Consider the following 15,111-nt stretch of genomic DNA (forward strand, 5'->3'; position numbering starts at 1 on the left):
AAGGATATTCAAAACATTCTAGTTACCATACATATAAATTTTTTTTGAAAGAATACTTACACGCATGCTCAAGGTATTGTGCCCATATGTTCATATCCTAAACATTTGCTATTTACAAACTACCTATACATGTTTGAAATGTATATCATACAAATTTTTATTGTTTCTCTCATATTCATTTATATGCATGTCGGAAAGCTAATTACATTATGCACACACTTTTGCATTTAAAAGGGACTTTCATGCCATCTAATCTACACTGGAGGGGCAATTCCACATCATATATTCATTTGGGGAGCATTCTCGCGCCATCTTTGGCATGGGTACACATTTTTTGAAAGACTCCTTATGCTACTTATCCACAAATATACATACTTTGAAATGCATTATTTACTATTCATTCACTTTGCAAGGTATTTTTATGCCATATATTCACATATATCTACACACCATTGAGAAAGCATCTCCCACGTTACTTAGGTGCAAAGTGCCAATCATGGGGCAGCTCAAATCCTTACAAAAAGTCCCTATTTTCATGCTTTTCTAATCCTAAAACCAAATTTTGGATTCCTAGCCATAAGCATGTTTCCTTGCATTGAAGCTTTAAAAAGTTTGGGTTTCTAAGCTTGGGATTACATTTGGGCACCTATTTTGATTTTCCCATGCTGTCTCTACATACATAAAATAGCCCCACCGTCCCAATTTTTTCAAAATCATATTCATATATCATTGGGGCATTTCATCGAGCACTTGGTGGGTGCACGTTTAGACATAAATTGCAAGAGAATGGGAGCAATGTGGCATGCCCCATTGCTTCAGAATACAACCTAGGCCTAAGGCCTTTTCATTCAAATCCTCAATTCAAGAAAACAAGCACCAAAGCAAACCAAAACTGCCTCACAAATATAAGCATGTTCTCACAATTTAAGGCACCAAAAGATGAAGAAAACACATCAATGGGAAGCAAAAAACCTCAAGGATGGAATACTTACTTGTTGGAGTGAATTGAAACACCAAAAACGAAAGCAAAACGCGATCAAAAGGCTCAGGGGAGCAAGAACCCGCAAGCCTTCGTGTTCTCTCTTTTCTTGAATGAGGGGGGAAGTTTTGGATGCCCAAAACGTTTCCCTCCCTCGTTTTTTATAATTTGGGTGCAGGGGTTGCTCGCCCAGGCGAGCTAACCTGCTATATATATATATATATATATATATATATATATTTTTTTTTTTTTGAGGGGAACATTAACCATGTCCCCTCCTCCCTTACGGGCCAGCGTTTACCTAACTTGAACCTACTTAAGTCAGAATTAGGCGTTGATTACTTATTTAAAACAAACAAATAGTAAAAGAAATTGCGAACACAAAGGATACTGGGCTGCCTTGCAGCGACGTTCTTTGCTTGTTTCGCGCGGGGAAGGGGCAACGATTGGTTGGTCGTGACCCCATCCCCACTTGCATCTGTCCCTATGCACCTGCAAGTAGGAAACAAAAATACGCGGCCAATCGTGACCGGTCATCGTCTTACCTTGGTTGATTTCTGCCATTGATTGGTCTTGACTTCTGACCATGGCCTGAGACGATTCTACTCTTTGCTATGACAAGGTATGTATGTGTATGTATGAATGCTTCTAATGCGATGATTTTATTTTAGTGAAGACTAGTTAGGTTCAATAAGCATTTAGGGCACCCCATACACCGAGCGAAGAGGGCTCAAGTTATAACAAATCTAAAACACAAAGTTTGAAACACCAAAGGGAGGACTAAAACCTCGCCCATCTTTTCTTTTCAGAGAAACGAGACAAATACAATGAATGGGAATCCCTAGAAGAAACCAAAAGGAGCAAGAAGAAAATCAAAAATAAAAACGTGCAACGGTCCTCTCGATTGCCCCAGACTTTTAAGCGTAATATCGTTTAACTACATCGGAGTTCACGGGCGAAGGTAATTCCTCGCCATCCATGTGGGTGAGTATCAGAGCACCCCCAGAAAAAGCTCTTTTCACAATGAAAGGTCCTTCATAATTTGGGGTCCACTTGCCTCGATTATCTTTAACAGCGTGGGACATCTTCTTCAGCACGAGGTCTCCCTCGTTGAACTTGCGCGGGCGTACCTTCTTGTCGAATGCGTTCTTTATCCTTCGTTGATACAAACGCCCATGGCTCATGGCGGCCAAACGCTTACCTTCAATAAGGTTAAGTTGGTCGTAGCGTACTTGAGCCCATTCTGACTCTTCTAGGCCCGACTCCGCCATTATCCTCTGAGAAGGAACTTCTACCTCAAATGGGAGTACTGCCTCCATCCCATAAACCAAAGAATACGGCGTTGCCCCAGTAGAAGTTCGTATCGAGGTTCTGTATCCGTGTAGGGCGAAAGGCAACATCTCATGCCAATCCTTGTATGACACCGTCATCTTTTGAACAATCTTCTTGATATTCTTATTCGCAGCCTCTACAGCCCCATTCATCTTTGGCCGATAAGGGGTAGAGTTATGATGCTGGATCTTGAAGTCTTCGCACATCTCCTGCATCATCTTATTGTTCAGATTGGTGCCATTGTCAGTAATGATCTTCCTGGGGAGTCCGTATCGACAAATCAACTCCTTCTTTATGAATCTAACTACCACATTCCTCGTGACGTTAGTATAGGAGGCTGCTTCGACCCATTTGGTGAAGTAATCTATCGCCACAAGAATGAAGCGGTGACCGTTCGACGCTTTTGGTTCTATGGCCCCAATGACATCTATTCCCCACATAGAAAAAGGCCATGGGGCGGACATAACATTCAGAGGATGTGGCGGAACATTGACATTGTCTGCGTACGCCTGACATTTATGACACTTCCTTACATGAGCACAGCAATCACTTTCCATGGTGAGCCAATAATAACCGACCCTAAGGATTTTTTTGGCCATAACATGCCCATTGGCATGTGTCCCAAAGGAACCTTCGTGGATCTCCTCAATCATGAAGTTCGCCTCTTTGGCATCTACACATCGTAGGAGGGTCATGTCGTGGTTTCATTTGTACAGGATGGTACCACTTACAAAGAAACCAGTAGCTAATCTCCTCAACGTCCTTTTGTCATTGTCAGAAATCCCTGGTGGGTATTCCTTGTTCTCGACATACTGCTTGATGTCGAAATACCACGGTTTCCCATCCTACTCTTCCTCTATTGCATAACAATATGCCGGCTTGCCCTGAGATTTGAATTCGATGTATGGCAGATCCCCGTGCGGGGCAAGTTGAAACATGGATGCCAGGGTGGCTAGTGCGTCAGCCATCTGATTCTCTTCCCGAGGTATGTGGTGGAAGGAAATGTCGTCAAAGTACTTGGCTAACCTCAAGATATGAGTTTGATAGGGTATCAACTTCGAATCCCTAGTTTCCCATTCTCCTTTCAACTGGCGTATCACCAAAGCTGAGTCTCCATACACCTTGAGTAGTTTTACATCAAAATCAATGGCCGCCTGAACCCCGAGGGCGCACGCTTCGTACTCGGCCATATTATTGGTACAATCAAAACCTAGCCTAGCCGTGAAAGGAATGCACTGATCATCCGGGGATACAAGGACTGCCCCTACTCCGTGGCCCAAAGCATTTGATGCCCCATCGAAGCAAACAATCCATTTGTCTAGGTCTTCATGTGTCCGCTTCTCTTCAAACAGGGCCATGATATCTTCATCTGGGAACTCGGGGTGCATCGGCCAATAATCCTGGAGGGGTTGTTGGGCCAAATAATTTGCTAAGGCACTTCCCTTTACCGCCTTTTGGGTGACGTAAACGATATCAAATTCAGACAATAGTACCTGCCACCTGGCGATTCGTCCTGTGAGGGCCGGTTTTTCAAAGATGTATTTCACGGGATCCATTTTGGAAATAAGCCATGTAGTATGGCTGAGCATATACTACCTAAGCCGATGTGATGCCCATACCAGAGCGCAACATGTCTTTTCCAGCATTGAGTAATTCATCTCACATGCGGTAAACTTCTTGCTTAGATAGTAGATGGCTTGCTCCTTTTTTCCAGAATCATCATGCTGACCCAACACGCACCCCATAGACTCGTCCAACACGGTCATGTACAGGAAAAGGGGTCTTCCCGTTACAGGTGGCATGAGTACCGGGGGATTCGCGAGACTCTGTTTGATCTTCTCAAAAGCCTCTTGGCAGTCACTGTTCCATAGGACCGCTTGGTTCTTACGTAACAGCTTAAAAATGGGCTCACAGGTAGGGGTGAGCTGCGAGATAAATCTTGCGATATAATTCAACCTGCCCAAAAATCCCCGAACCTGCTTCTCCGTGCGTGGTTCCGGCATTTCAAGGATAGCCTTCACTTTCTCGGGATCTATCTCTATCCCTTTCTGACTTACGATAAATCCTAGCAGCTTGCCCGACTTCACCCCAAAGGTGCACTTGGTTGGGTTCAGTTTTAATTGGTATTTTCGCAACCTTCCAAATAGCTTACGCAGATTGACAAGGTGTTCGTCCTCAGTCCGAGACTTAGCAATCATGTCATCTACGTAGACCTCGATTTCCTTATGCATCATGTCATGGAACAACGCCACCATGGCACGCTGATAGGTTGCCCCAGCGTTTTTCAAACCGAAGGCCATCACTTTATAGCAAAATGTCCCCCATAGGGTGACGAAAGTGGTCTTCTCTACATCTTCGGGTGCCATCTTTATTCGATTATACCCCGAGAACCCATCCATAAACGAGAAAAGGGCGAACTTGGCTGTATTATCTACCAATATGTCAATGTGTGGCAGGGGAAAGTTATCTTTAGGACTAGCTCGGTTTAAGTCCTGGTAGTCTACACACATTTGAACCTTGCCGTCCTTTTTCGGGACCGGGACAATATTGGCCACCCACTCTGGGTATCGTGCCACAGCTAAGAAACCTGCATCAAACTGCTTCCTTACTTCTTCTTTAATTTTTAAGGACATCTCGGGTCTCATTCTTCGTAACTTTTGCTTAACCGGAGAAGACCCAGGATTCAAAGGCAACTTATGCTGCACAATGTCGGAATCCAGACCGGGCATATCTTGATACGACCATGCAAAGACATCTTGATACTCTTCAAGAAGGGTTATCAAGCCTTGGCGGATAAGCGCGGTCATGCCGGTTCCTACCTTCACTTCTTTCTTTTCCACCGTGGTCCCCAAGTTTACCAATTTGGTTTCTTCTTGGTAGGGCTTCATTTCACGTTCTTCTTGAGCGACCAACCTCTCCAATTCCGGCGATAGGACGTCCTCTTCCTCTTCCTCATTTATCGTTTGGCTTATGTCTCGATCGAAATCGATTGTCGAACCCTCGTTGTTAGGATCCTCAAAGACTCGACCCTCATATCTATACCAAACAAGACAAAAGAAACAAAAACATGCAAAATGATATGAGAAAGGGTGGTACTGCAAGAACAGATGAAACAAGATCTCTTTGTTTATTTAATAAGGTAGGTTTCACAAAACAAAAGAGAAAGGAAATCTATAGGCTCTAATTACATTGAATCAGCGGTATAGACTTCTGACTGGCTTATCACGCGCCAGTTCCCCACTTGGGAATCGGGGTGGCATGGTTGCACAAAACTTGGCGGGCCTTGAGGGAACCCCTCTTCTATTGCGGCCACCTCCTCCTTGGACACCATTCCAGCGCTAGTGAAACACTGGCTAATACGGCCGAGCCATACCCTATCTGCCCGAAATCTTGAGGGCACGTTCCTCCTTCCCGGCATCCCGGGCTCGTACCCCAATCCATACTTGTATGGATTTCCCTTGATATCGACCACGTCGGGATTCCCGAGGCAGTCTTTGCCTAGACCCATTCCAGGCTCAAATCCGTTCCTGAGCATAACACGTGCCACCATTATGGCCGCGTTGGAGAGAGAAGGTAGCGACGGACTTGGTTCCACAGAGGCGCAGCTTACAACCTCAAAGGATTGGAAAGTTGTTTCCAACAATTCTTCCGCCGCTTCTACATACGGTGCGGAAGAAGGGCAGCTCACTAACATATCCTCTTCACCCGACACTATCACTAAAAGTCCTCCCACTACGAACTTTAATTTTTGGTGAAGCGTTGAGGGGACGACTCCTAGGGCATGAATCCATGGTCTTCCCAAGAGGCAGCTATAGGCAGGATTTATATCCATTACTTGAAACACCACATTGCAAGTGTGGGGGCCTATCTGAATGGGAATGTCGATTTCCCCCATCACCTCCCGCCGAGTACCATCAAAAGCTCGCACCACCATCAAGCTCGGCTTTAAATGTGACGCACTAAAAGGAAGCTTTTCCAAAGTGGTTTTCGGCATTACATTTACACTCGATCCATTGTCGATAAGTACCTTTGCGATGACGTGGTCCATACATCTCACCGACACATGTAGAGCCTTGTTGTGTCCTCTCCCCTCGACGGGAATCTCTTCTTCCGCAAACGCGATGTAGTTGTTGGTGGTTATATGATTAACGATGCCTTCGAAACCCTCTACTGAGATATCATATGCCACATGGGCATCGTTAAGGACCTTCATCAACAGCGCACGATGAGGCTCAGAGTTTATGAGTAGTTCAAGCAAGGAGATCCTTGCTGGAGTTTTATTTAGTTGCTCGACTACCTTAAACTCGCTTTGTTAGATGAGGCGGAGGAACTCATGGGCCTCTTCCAAGGTCACTGCTTTTCCTTGAAGTCCCTCTTTCCTTTCGGCTCCTCTTGCCATGGGAGGATCTACTTCTTTCGAGGGGGTGGCTATGTCTGTGGGCTCTTGGACCATGGGCGCCTTCCCTTTCGAGGGCAATTCCGCCGGGTGAGGGGAAGCGAACACCCGACCACTGCGGGTTACGCCACTGAGACCGGTGATGTTGGTTACCTTAGCTGACAGGGAGTCAACTTCGGTTGTAACTCTTTCGCTAGACGCGGGAGGGGTATACTTCCACGGAACGGCCTTATTACTTTGATATGAAAATGGCGTTGGCTTGGGCGCCGCCCGCGGGTATATGGGTGTGGAGTCGGTCCCTTTCCTAGTAAAACATATCACTAGAGCCTTGGGGGTTAAAGGAACCTTCTTCTCTTCTGACTGCATGCAAATTTGTGGTTCTTCCTTCCCTCCTATGAACACTTCAAGCTGCCCACAATCCATGAGCCGCTGAAGCAATTCTTCCACCATGGGACAGGTTTCCATGTCATGCGACTCCTCGAGGTGAAACAAACATTCATCCCTTTCATCCCCACCTCGGGGGACCATGCACGCCGCTTGCAGTGATTGATAGATGAAGCGTCTAGAAGTAGCCACGTCTCCTAACCTCTTTGTCTGTGATGGCCCATCCTCTTTGACGGCGTTCACGCTAGCCCCTCCATGACTAGCTAGCGGGTTGGTTTTGACATTCGGGCCTTCCTCTTGAAACGCTAGCCAGTCGGCACTAAGCAGGTGCTGCACCTTATACTTGAACGGGATGCAGGAGTCAATATTGTGTCCGGGAACTCCACTATGATATACACACTTGGCACCCGGATCATACCACTTGGGGTAGGGTGGCTGAAGAACCTTCCCTGGTATGGCCACCACCAAGTGATTCTCTAATAGTGAAGGCCATAACTCGGAGTATGCCATGGGAATAGGAGGGAAGTTGTCTTTCGGGTGCTGTGCATATTTATAGGTCGCGCTGGGGGCTGTGTTATTAACTGGCCGGGGTGCGGCCGGAGCTGTGCGTTGGGCCGGCGCTCTTTCTGCCGCGGGTGGTCCTTTTACTTGAGTCGGGAGGGAATTCCCGGCTCAGATAAAAAAATTTGGGGGATTGGGCTGGTATGAGTTTTGGATATTTTGGGGTGCTTTCATCCATGTTGGGGTGGTGGTGACAGCGTGGGCATCTCCTTCCTTTTTCCTCGCGCCCACTACTGGGGCTCTTCTGTTGTTGTTGGGGGCCATATTGGCAGCATATTCGAACTTGCCTTTTCGTAGCCCGGATTCAATCCTTTCTCCGGTGAAGACGAGGTCCGCAAAATTAGCTGGCATGTAGCCTATCAGCTTTTCATAGTAGAACGTGGGTAACGTATCTACCATAATTGTGATCATCTCCCTTTCCGTCATGGGAGGCACGACTTGGGCTGCGAGATCTCTCCATCTCTGGGCATACTCCTTAATGGACTCATGCTCTCGTTTAGTCATACCCTGAAGCTGGTTCCGATTGGGAGCCATGTCCGTATTGTACTGGTACTGCCTAATGAAGGCAGTTGCCAAGTCCTTCCACGAGCGGATCTGGGAAGCTTCCAGATTGGTATACCATGCTACAGCTGCCCCGGCCAAGCTGTCTTGAAAGAAATGGACCAACAACTTTTCGTCCGCAGAATACGCCCCCATCTTCCGGCAATACATCCGGAGATGCCCTTTTGGACATGTCGTCCCTTTGTACTTATCAAAGTCTGGTACTTTGAATTTGGGAGGGATGACAATGTTGGGCACAAGACATAAATCTGCCAAATCTGAGAATGGGTAATTACCGAGGCCCTCGACTGCTCTTAACCTCTCTTCAAGCGCTTCAATCTTTCCCTTATCTTCCGCAAAGGGAACAGATTCTTTTACGGGTGCGGGTGAGGCCGGGATATGGCGGACTATGTTCGGCTGGGGTAGTTCATGCGGGGATGGATCTTTGAGGTGGAGCAGGGGGCCAAGATGGGTATCTCCTTCCCCATCGTCTTGCCCGGGATAGTCTTCATAAGGTGGGAGTTGCCCCTCAAAAGTAGGGGCTTGGCTTAAATCTTCCGGGGTGGCACGGGGGGTGAAGTCCGGAGGCAGGCCATAAGGATAAGCTTGCGGACTATACCTTCGACCGAACACGGCCGTGTTTCTGTCTAGGCCCGGATTCAAGGCGGGTTGCAGCACCGGCTCCGCTTCCCTAACTGTACTGGAGGCGGTTGTGGTGGCTTTATCCTCTATGGTTTTCTGGAGTTTTAACATGACCTCCGAGATGGAAGCCATTTGATCTTTTAAGGCCGATAGATCGGCCTTCATCTGTTCCTGCACGCCCTCTTCATTATCCATTTTTCTGGATCGAGTGTTATAGGGGTGCCTTGGTGTTTTCTTAGTTATGATGAGACTCCTAAAGAAATAAACAACGGTGAGTATGCCACCAAAACATGAGTATGCAAATGGATGATCGGAGCACTTGGATCCACCCCAAGATTTTTAGATAACGTAATGAGTCCAAAACTTCTCATTTTATAAAAGAACAAAGCTTTCATCTAGCCCAGATTATACAAAGGTGTTACAAAAGAAACTAACGATTCCTAATTATATGGGCCATCAAATCTATCATGTGCTGACAGTAATTGATTAGCCCATGAATCTCCTCGGGGGCAGTACACACTTCGGCCATGGCTTTTGCTTTGGCTAATAGACGCGGGAGGTCCTGACTCCCATTCAAGGTGAAGGCAAACCTATCCATCCACATAGTCGCTTCTTGATGCAGCGCATCAATCACCCTCCCTCTTGCTTCTTTTTCAGCATACACTTGTGCAAAATCCTCTACTAGCTTTTGTTCATGGGCCATGGACTGGTTCAATTCTTCCTTGTATTGCCCTATGATGGCTAGCATGCTTTGCTCCGTGGCTTCCAAGTGTTGAGCCAAACTCCTTTTGGACCTTGCGCAAGCAACTAACTCTTCTTTTAAGATCATGCCATGCACCCGTGACCGATCTCTCTCTTCTCTTTGGAGCTTGAGCTCATTGTTGCTACCCCACAATGCTCCTCGGAATTTCTCTCGGCCATATTCCTCCTTGCGGGCCCTTTTGGTTTCTTGCTCAAGGGCTTTTGCAGTGGCCGCGTTTTCCTCTTGTAACTCAGTGCACTCCTTCCGGATGTGTGTAGCAGCTGATTTGAACTTCTCCTTGGCGAGCCTTGCTTTCCCTAGCTCCAATTTTAGAGCTCGGACTTCCTCATCTTCCTCCGAAGCTTCGAAGTTCTCCTCCTCGATAACTTTCAACTTGGAGAGCCAACCTATGCCCCGCGTGTGAATTCTTAGCCACCCATGATAACCTCCAATGACGCCATTTCGGATGCCCCTAAGCTCCTTGTCTTTCCTCAACGGGCTCCTCCATGCCTTGTGGATTCTTTGTATAACCTTGAGACCTTGCACGCCTAGATCCCTCACAAGGAAAGGTGAGAGACTTTCTTCGGTTGGCGCTCCCCTCATGGGATACCCTAGTTGTCTTATGGCGAGTATGGGATTATAATTAATACAACCCCTAGTCCCTATCAGTGGAACGTTAGGGTAGTCCCCACACGAGAAAAGAACTCCTTCCTTGCCTTCCTTCCAACGAGGAAACCAATTGATCGCACTGCCCCCTATCCCAGCCAAATGTTGGTCCCAAATGACTCTTCCTTTTTCGGTGCACGAGCGATAGCTTTGAAGCGGACACGGGTGTCTCGTGTCTTGTTGGAATAGATGTGAAATCAACCATACGCAGAGAGCGGGTAAACAACAGACAATCCGTGCACTGTTTTTCTCACACCTCCGATCAAAGGTGTCAAACAAATATGCCAAGATAGCTACCACTGGACTTTCCTTGCTATGGTGATATGCGAGGAAAGCATCAATGGCGGCTAAGTCTACCAAACCGTCAATGTTCGGAAAGAGGACAACCCCAAAAATCAGCAAAGCTAAAATATCTGCAAACGGGCCCCACTTTTCTTGGCTTGCCATATCCCTTGCTTTGTCTTCCAAGTACTTCCGAGGCAGGCCCACTACGCCGTTCCGAGTTTGCTTCATGCGATCCAACTCTTTTGCTGAATCTCCAACCACAGCTGCAATCTTGCTCAAGGAAGGAAGAAAGCCGGAGAAAAGATACGGTTTTCTCCCTTCAAGAGGGCATCCTAATATTTCCTCAAACTCTTCAATCGTTGGTACCATTTGGAAGTCCCCAAACGTGAAACACCTCAACGGCTGGTCATAGTATTGGGCGAGGGATACGACAACTTCCGTAATTACTTCCGTGGCGGTCAAATCTAGAATCTTCCCGTACACTTTGCGGAAGGCTTGCCTTTGGAAAGGTCCCATCAATCGTCCCAATTCCTTGAGGCTAGTGACATCTAGACTTTTAACCTTGACTTGATAAAACCTTTTGCCGTTTTGATTTGTCCCCATCATTTACCTAAAAAAGGGGTGGATCAAGACTCCGACATGAATGATGCGATGCGTATGCATGAAACGGAAATAAAACAAGACAAAGGGGTAATTCATACATACGAGACCGCAGAGACCCAATTTTAATGCTACGTTTGGGCATGATGGCGCCTCAACGTAGCATTAAAACGGTTACGTATTACTCTAAAGAAACCAAACATTACTAGCAAAAACCAAAACATGCATGAGAAAGAATGGCATAGGAGCGTGTTTGCTCTTTGCCCCTATTTGGGAACCTATGGAATAATATCTATGGGTCTCTAATAACTACTTCCCAACCATTTATAACTCACACGGCTGTTTTCTAGAGGTATCATCACTCAAGATAATAATATTGTGGCGGTATGGAATACCAGCGACAACACATTATAAAGAGAGAAAGCTCTAGACGAGGTTTCACTATTATCAAGCAAGTCGGAGACCTAGCATGATGATAGATTCACCTCCACTCCTTAAATTCCCATGAACCTGGGTGTAGGGCCCCTTTTTACTCAAACCCGTGGGTGCTTAGAATGTAGTGTAAAGCATACGAAATAGACAACAGTTATTTACATTTTACACAGTTCAATAAAAGCACACCCAAAGTTCACAATTCCACAATTCCTTAGAATAGGCCTAACTCACAAAAAGGTCCCCAGTGGAGTCGCCAACTGTCGCAACGTGCCCTTTGCGGGCGAGGCTCACGGGTGCGCTTTCCAAAGGAGGAAAGGTGCGCGGAGTCGCCACCAACGTTTATTTGTGGAAAACGTCGGGAAAACCGAAGGAAACCGGTCAAAATGAAAATTCTAAGTCCGGGAGTTGTATTTACGCTTGAGGAAGGTATTAGCACCTCTCACGTTTGTCTCAAAGGACAACAGCCTATTTTTTAGAATTGTGGAATTGTGTCATGTTACTTTTTATTTCTTTTTATTTTTTGAGGTCGACAAAAGCGGGGCTTTTGCTCCTACGTACCCTCCTTTGGAGAGGAAATCAGACCTACGTAGTTCTTACTTATGCGTGAAACAAGTGATTCTTTTACTTTGAAGGGTGATCATTTTAAGGCGTTGGACCTTACAAATGATCCTTTTTACTTAGTAAGAAACTGACATGATAAACTTTCAAAACAAACCTATTTTTGTGGACGAGCTTGACTAGGCGAGTTGATTTTAGCCTTAATTTCACTTTAGTTATTAGTCAATTCAATTAAGAATGAGAAGTCCCAAAGAGAAAACGTCCGATTGATCTTACGCTTTTATTTTACTAAAAGGCATTTTTTGATTATTATATTATTATTTTACCTCTTTTTTGATTTCCAACGTGATTAGGGGACGACCGAATGGTCGGAATTCATTTTAACCGAAGTTAATGGATAATACAATTCAAACGATCGGTGGAAATTTATTTTATTTTTACATTAAGCGAGAAATGACTTAAATAAATGGCTTAAGCACGTCAAAAGGGGGTATAAAAAGTAAATGAAAACGAGAAGAAAAATACATGAAACAAAATGTGGACCACCACGGGTCCATAGAATGAATTGAAAAGCTTGGTTTGAGGTACTTACCCGTTGAAGACTGAAGAAAACGAAGAACGAACGATGAATCTTGAAGAACGGTCGAGAATCTTCGCGTAATTCCTCACGGAAATGTTACGGAAACGTTTCGGAAGCGCCTCGGCTTGAATTTTCTTCACGGAAACAATTTTTCCAAGCAAATTCGAAAGAGAGAGAAGTGCCTAAGGGGCTGAACCCTTTTCCTTCTCACTTCTTCCCCTATTTATAGCAAAATAGGGGAGAAGCTTGCCGCCCAGCTCGCCCAGGCGAGCTCAGCTCACCCAGGCGAGCCAGGTTGCTTCCTACACATGCAACAACCTTCTGGAGGAATCTTCTGGAAGGCCCATGTGGGCCTGATTGCTATTTACACCCCTTTTTACTAAATGCACCCCCCTTTTCTATTTTTTTGTAATTCTTTTTCCGTAACGTTACGAAACTTTACGAATTTCGTAACGATACTTATTTTCCTTCTGTAAGGTTACGAATCCTTACGGATTATGTATTTACTCCTTTTTTACCTTTCGAAGAAGTCACGGAAACTTACGGATTGCGCAAAAACACCTCTTTTGACTTCCGCCACATTGCGGAATTTCACGGATTGCGCAAGCCTGCTTCCCTTAGATTTCTGAGACGTCTCGGGACTTCATTTGTGCAACAAAGGACGCCAAGTATCTCAAAGCGGCTAATCAAAGATCGCATGTCATCAAGTAATAATCCCCGGACGAAATTAGGGTATGACAACTTAGCTACACACACACTCTCATAACTAAGCTCACCTCCTTAAGAAGCTTGCTTAAGAAGATTCCTAAAGAAGCTAGAGCTTAGCTACACACACCTCTCTAATAGCTAAGCTCACCTCCTTGAGATGAGATGCTAGAGCTTAGCTACACACCTCCTATAATAACTAAGCTCACCCCTATGCCAAAAAAAAAACATGAAAATACAAAAAAAGTTCTTACTACAAAGTGTCATACCCTAATTTCATCCGGGGACCTTTGCTTGGTGGCATGCAACCTTCATTTGACCATTTTGAGGTACTTTGCACCCATCGTTAGGCAATTTGTGACATGCCAGAACTCAAAAGGAAGCATCGTTGCACAATTCGTGAGGTTCTGTAACGTTCTGTAGGTAAAAAAGGGGATGATTATGTAATCCGCAAAGTTTCGTAACCTTACGGAAAGAAAATAAGTATCGTTACGAAATTCGTAAAGTTTCGTAACGTTACGAAAAAAGAATCAGCAAAAAAGGGCAAAGGGGGTGTATTTAGTAAAATAGGGGGTGCAAATAGTAATTTTCGAATCTGGGCCCTTCTAGAGGTGTCTGGGCAATTTCTTGCTTAAGGTGGAAGCAACCAAGCTCGCCTACGAGAGCTTGGTGGCAACCACCTCCCCCGTTTTGTTAAAAAATTGGATTCCGGGGCTTTTGGGACACCCGTAATGCTTCCGTAAAATTCCCATCACCCTAAATAAGCATATTTCACTTAATACGGGGAGACGGAAGAGAAAAAAGAAGAAAATCAAGTCCTATATGCTTCCGTAACTTTTCCGTAAATTACGAAAGAAGGGGGGTGAACTCATCAAAATTGGGGGATGCAAATAGCAATTTCAAAATTTTGAATTGGGCCTGAATGATTTTTTGAAGCTGGATTGCTTCTGGAGGAAGCAACCCAGCTCGCCTGGGCAAGCTTGGCGGCAACCTCCTCCCCCTTTTTCCTATAAATAGGCTGAAGGGGGCTATTCTAAGGGTCTTGGATCCCCCTGATGCTGTATTTCAGCTGTTTTGGGTGAAAAAAATTGTTTCCGTGAAGAAAATTCAAGCCGAGGTGCTTCTGTAACGCTTCCGAGATGTTTCCGTAAGCAAATCCGTGAAGGTTTTCCTCCGTTATTCACCGTTCTTCATCCGTTCTTCGTTCTTCAACGGGTAAGTTTCCAAATCGAGCTTTTCAATTCATTCTATGTACCCGTGGTGGTCCCCATTTGTTTTGTGTACATTTATTCTCGTTTCATTTACTTTCCGTACCCCCTTTTGACGTGCTTCAGTCATTTGCTTAAGTCATTTTCTCGCCTAAATAAAAAATAAAATAAATTTCCACCGATCGTTTGAATTGTAATATCCGTTAATTTCGTTTAAAATGAAATCCAACCGTTCGGTCACGCCGTAACCACGTTGGAAACTAAAAAGAGGTAAAATAATAATATAATAATAAAAATATCTTTTAGTAAAATAAATCAAAAAAATCAATCAGACATTTTCCTTTGGGATTTCTCTTTCTTAATCGAATCGATTAATAACCAAAGTGAAACTAAGGGCTAAAATCAACACGTACCTTTATTACCTCTTTCAAAAATAAAGAGAACATTAAATGGTCCAATGCCTTAATGTCTTCTCTCTTTTTCAAAAGAATCGAAAGT

This window comes from Glycine max, chromosome 20, assembly GCF_000004515.6.
Source record: "Glycine max cultivar Williams 82 chromosome 20, Glycine_max_v4.0, whole genome shotgun sequence".
Classification (NCBI taxonomy): domain Eukaryota; kingdom Viridiplantae; phylum Streptophyta; class Magnoliopsida; order Fabales; family Fabaceae; genus Glycine; species Glycine max.